Source organism: Chrysemys picta, chromosome 22 (assembly GCF_011386835.1).
Source record: "Chrysemys picta bellii isolate R12L10 chromosome 22, ASM1138683v2, whole genome shotgun sequence".
Classification (NCBI taxonomy): Eukaryota; Metazoa; Chordata; order Testudines; family Emydidae; genus Chrysemys; species Chrysemys picta.
This window is the reverse complement of record NC_088812.1, coordinates 19,411,133-19,417,132: the sequence shown is the minus strand read 5'-3', so window position 1 is coordinate 19,417,132 and position 6,000 is coordinate 19,411,133.

Below are 6,000 nucleotides of genomic sequence, written 5' to 3'. Positions count from 1 at the left end.
TCTAAACAGGGAGATCAGAGGGACAGGCCATTGAGAAAGACTTACACAGGTAATTGGGACAAATGGCTACTTGTGACAAAGTGGGAATTGTCAATGTTTGTATGAATACTTGTGCACCTCAGTTTGCCCTATGTGTTGCACAAGTATCTAGGCGGTGGGATAAGGGTGTGAGAGCTTTGCAGATACCCCAAGAGGGAAGGTACAAGTGCCATCTAGCTACCTGGGCCCAGACAATGGTTGGACATTCTGTATCCTAGCAATTGATGGCTAGTGCCCATCCTCTGCAAGAGCCAGTCAGAGGAATTAGAGAACAAAGAGGTAGAGGCCAGGTGACCGGTTTGCCTGGGCAACAGCACACAGGATGGAGGAGGGGCAACTGGGTGTGATAGAGTGAGCTGCTGGAAGCTGGTCAGTCTCCTGGTCTGGGACTCGAGGAGAGCCCAGGGCTCTGGGTCTCCTCAAGATGGACTTTGCTTTAACTTCCTGCTTTCTGTGCTAACAAGATTCTGCTCTATGCTGTGTTTCAGATGACTAATAAACCCTTCTGTTTGACACCGCTGGCTGAGAGTCACTCCTGACTGGCGAAGTCGGGGGTGCATGGCCGCTTTGGGGGGCATGTAAGGTTTCCCCAGGTGTTCTAGTCAGGTGGACTCGCTGCAGGGAGTTTACGGCATGAAACAGGGATGCTGAATGCTCAGAGATCAGACCCAGGAGGAGCTGAAGCCCAGGAGGCTCGTCCTAGTGAGTGTGCACCCCGAGGGGTAGTCACACTACAAGAGGGTCTTGTCTGAGGGCTAGTCTACATTACTGCGCTGTCTGGTGAAAACGCACTATGCTGACCAGAGAGCGCTCTCCCGTCAGCATAATTACTCCACCTCAGTAAGAGGCGGAAGCTATGACAGCAGGAGAGTGTCCGCCACTGATTTAGCACTGGTGTGGACAGCTCAGGTGGTGCGTTGCTCAGGGGGGTGGCTTTTTCACATCCGTGACCGACAAATGACATTAACTTAAGTGGTAGTGTAGACAAGCCCTGAACTTCATTCAGTGGTTCCAGTGCACCAAGCCTGTGCACCCATGAATTACTGGGATGGGGGCGGGGAGGGGAGGAGTCCCCAATGCATCAACCAGCGCGATATGCCAGGCTAGGCCTCTGAAGAGGGCAGCTCCCTTACCTGACCATGGTACTAACTAGGGCTGTATATTAATCACAATTAACTCACGCGATTAACTAAAAACATAAAAAAAAAACCCCCCACACAATTAAAAAATTAATCACGATTAATCGCAGTTTTAAGTGCACTGTTACACAATAGTATACCAATTGAAGTGTAATAAATATTTTTGGATGTTTTCTACATTTTCAAATATATTGATTTCAATTACAACAGAATACAAAAGGTACAGTGCTCACTATTGTTTTTATTACAAATATTTGCACCGTAAAAATGATAAATAGTATTTTTCAATTTACCTCATACAAATAGTGTAGTGCAATCTCTTTATTGTGAAAGTGCAACTTACAAATTTAGATTTGTGTTACATTACTGCACTCAAAAACAAAACAATGTAAAACTTTAGAGCCAACAAGTCCCCTCAGTCCTACTTCTTGTTCACCCAATCGCTAAGAAAACAAGTTTGTTTACATTTATGGGAGATACTGCTGCCCGCTTCTTATTTACAATGTCACCTGAAAGTCAGAACAGGAGTTCGTATGGCACATTTGTAGCCAGCATCGCAAGGTATTTACATGCCAGATATGCTAAACATTCATATGCCCCTTCGTGCTTCAGCCACCATTCCAGAGGTCATGCTTCCATGCTGATGACACGTTAAAAAAATAATGTGTTAAATAATTTGAGACTGAACTCCTTGGGGGAGAATTGTATGTCTCCTTCTCTGTTTTACCTACATTTTGTCATATATTTCATGTTATAGCAGTCTAGGATGACGACCCAACACACGTTCATTTTAAGAACACTTTTTAATTACAGATTTGACAAAATGCAATGAAGGTACAAATGTGAGATTTCTAAAGATAGCTACAGTACTCGACCCAAGGTTTAAGAATCTGAAGTGCCTTCCAAAATCTGAGATGGATGAGGTGTGGAGCATGCTTTCAGAAGTCTTAAAAGAACAATACTCCAACGTGTAAACTACAGAACCCGAACCACCAAAAAAGAAAATCAACCTTCTGCTGGTGGCATCTGACTTAGATTATGAAAGTGAACATGCGTTGGGCCACACTGCTTTGGATCGTTATTGAGCCAAACTTGTCATCGGCATGGACACGTCCTCTGGAATGGTGGTTGAAGCATGAAGGGACATATGAATCTTTAGCGCATCTGGCATGTAAATACCTTGCGACGCCGGCTACAATACTGCCATGTGAACGCCTGTTCTCACTTTCAGGTGACATTGTAAACAAGAAGTGGGCAGCATTATCTCCTGCAAATGTAAACAAACTTGTTTATCTTAGCAATCGTCTGAACAAGAAGTAAGACTGACTGTACTTGTAGGCTCTAAAGTATTAAATTGTTTTGTTTTAGAATGCAATTTTTTTGTACATAATTCTACATTTGTAAGTTCAACTTTTGTGATAAAGAGATTGCACTATATTATTTGTATTACATGAATTGAAAAATACTATTTCTTTTGGGTTTTTTACAGTGTAAACATTTGTAATAAAAAATAAATATAAGTGAGCACTGTACACTTTGTATTCTGTGTTGTAATTGAAATAAATATATTTGAAAATGTAGAAAACATCCACAAATATTTAAATAGTATTCTATTATTGTTTAATCGTGCGATTAAACTGTTTAATCGTTTGACAGCCTAGTACTAACAGGATATTAACCATGTTGAGTCTGTAGCCAAACACATTTTGGAGCCAGCCACTAGTAATAAAGTCAATTATGAATTGTGGCACGGAGAGGGCCTTAATAAGAACAGTCACTTTACTGGGATGATCCCCAGGAATCTGATTTAGGCCCTGTCTGCACCAGACGTGACTGTAGTTTTGTAACCAGTTTGTACCACACACAGCAAATCTGATCTGTTAGTTCGATCGTCCATTTCTCCAGACCGCAGACATGCTGTAGCTGGGGGACGTAGTCCACTAGGTCAATGTGGAAACGCACAAACCATGACGCACACGGTGGAGGACTGCAAAATGACAACTTCCTGGAGGCCTTCATGCCTTGAACATTACTGATAAGAACACTGTGGTTGGCCAGATTGCATATGCTAAATAAATAAAATGAACCACACACAGCTGAGTTATGCCCCCACTCCAGCCTTCCTGGCTCACAAAGGTTGGGGCATGGTGTTGTGTGTCTGCACCCAATATGCTGCCTAGAAGCATTTGTCTCAGTACACCCAGTAACCCACCCAGCAACTACATATTAGCCAAGCAGTCTCACACCCACCTTGCAAAACCTAGGTATGGTTTCTTGCTGTGATATTGATCCACATCATCCTCTATTGTCTCTAAAATTTGTGTGGTTTTGAACTGCAAGAAGACCACTGCACCTGATTTTGGGTCCCAGAATGAAAGAATATGTGAACCGCTGCTCTAATATACAGATACATATATCCACAAAACTTAATGCCTAGAGTGGAAAGTTACTTCCCTACAAGCCACTCCCTCCTTTAACCAAGTTTAAGATACTTTAATACTTTCAAAGATCTAAGCTGTCTCTCACTGTATCTTTGCAGGAACCATGAATAGGATCATAGAATTGCAGGACTGGAAGGGACCTCCAGAGGTCATCTAGTCCAGGCCCCTGCATGAATGTTACAAGCCAGCAAAGAAACACTTACCATAGTTGTCTTCTAAATCTGTTTTACTGACGGTGAAAGAACACTGACTGAAGTTTCGCTGGAGGACCCTTTGAGCCAGTCTCTGAGTGTTACTCCCCCCCTCAAAATATCTACTCTATAGACCAAAAATGAGGAGACTGACAGATTTCTAAGGCCAGAAGAGACAGTTATGATAATCTAGGAGTAGTTTTCAACCTATGATCCGCAGATTCCTAGGGGTCCACAGACTATGTCTACGATTTCCAAAGGGGTCCTGCACCTCCATCTGAAATTTTTTAAGAGTCCGCAAATGAAAAAAAGTTGAAAACTACTGATCTAGGCTGACCTTCTGTATAACACAAGGCATAGGACTGCCCTGAATTAATTCCCGTTTGACCTAGAGCAGATTCTTTAGAAAGGTTTCAAAGTAAAGACATCCAATCTTGATTTCAAAAATTTAATGGAGAATCTACCACAACGGCTGGTAATTTTTCCGATGGTTAATTACCCTCACTGTTAAAAATAAACCTTATTTCCATTCTGAATTTTTCTAGCTTCAACTTCCAGGCACTGGAAATAACTTTAAAGTTATTTCAGTTTATCCATCACAACTACTAAGGGTCAAAGATCAACTGCACGTCAGCAGCCAGTAGACTTTACATCTATGCTATGTACGCATAGGATACAAGCATACTCTTGGTGGCCCACGTATAACATAGGGTACCGGGAACCTCATATTCTTCTGCTCCACAGAGAATGGATTTTAGCATCTTGGAGGAAACCTAAGATTTTTGTCTGAAACATCCTCTTTGCCCAATACATTTAAGAGGGTTAAAAGAACCAGATCCCCCCAAAAATTAAGCCATGTATTTTGGGAGCTCAGTTATCTTTTCTTATACACCCTTTAGTGCTCCATCCCTGAGCCCTTCCACCTGCCTGACAGGTCAACACTTTTACACCTACCTTGTGGCTCATGATCTGTATGAAGAACTTTGTTCCTAATGCTTTGGTTAAAAAAAAAAAAAGACAAGGGTTAGATTCTCTCCTGTCTTCACTGCAATTCATACAATTTGAATGCATCAGTCATCTAAAAAATCCTTCCCCACAAGATTATAAATCTAAATAAGACAGAATTTAAAGGACTGTAGATTTGGTTGCCTACCAAAAATATGGTTGCTGCTTTTAAAAAACGCCAAAATGAGATGCCTACTAAAATTGGCACACATGGGCCAAATGTGTCAGCTGCGGATCCCTCTCTCAAGGGTGAACTGCAGATCTGACCAGCACCAATAATTTTGGAGGTGCCTTTGACAAACTGGCACGGTCTGACCTAGGACACCCCAGTGAGGGCACTGGTATGTCCTTCCCCACCTGTCCCCAGCGCACTACAGGGAGCATGTCACAGCCAAAGGACACTGAAGGGGGCACAGACCATAGCCTGGGGCCCGGGGTGGCGCAGTGCGAGGCTGAGCCGTGGGCAGCCAGTGACCTGGGCACTCACACCGCAAGCCAGGGTGCTGGGCAACATGATCCCACCGGCCCCCGGCAGGGCGCAGGCTTGCAGCGCCCCGCACAGCCAGGACCAGGCAGGGGCTCGACAGCCGGTGTCAGCCCCAGAGCCGGCAGCAGCAGGGCCCTAGCCCAGCCCCACCCACGGGAGGGACAAGGGGGGTGGTCCCCCAACCACCAGCACCTAGCGAGAGAGACGAGCTCCCCCAACGACTCGGCTCACGTCTCCCCCGACCCGGCTGGGGGCACCTGAGGGAGAGGGGAGAAGCTACGCTCCGCGGCCAAGGCCCGGCCGTGCTGAGGGGAACCAGGCGCGAGCCGTTACCCAGCAAACTTTGTGCCGAACCAGCACGTGGCCTTAGTGCGAAGGCGGCTCCGGAGCAGCCACTGCGAAACTCCTCCCTCCACCGGCGCGAGACCACAGCGAGGCTCTAACCCCCCCCCCCTTTCGGGCACCATAATGAGGCTGCTCAAGTCACCCCTCCCAGCTGAAGGGGCGGGGCTAGCCGGGCAGCGCAGGGAGGGGTGGGCTGTGAGGGAGGTGCCAGGTCAATCTGCGCTGGGGTTAGTAGTAGGGTTACCATACATCCGGATTTTCCCGGACATGTCCGGCTTTTTGGTCATCAAATCCCCGTCCGGGGGGAAATTCCAAAAAGCTGGACATGTCCGGGAAAATAGGGAGGGGTCCTG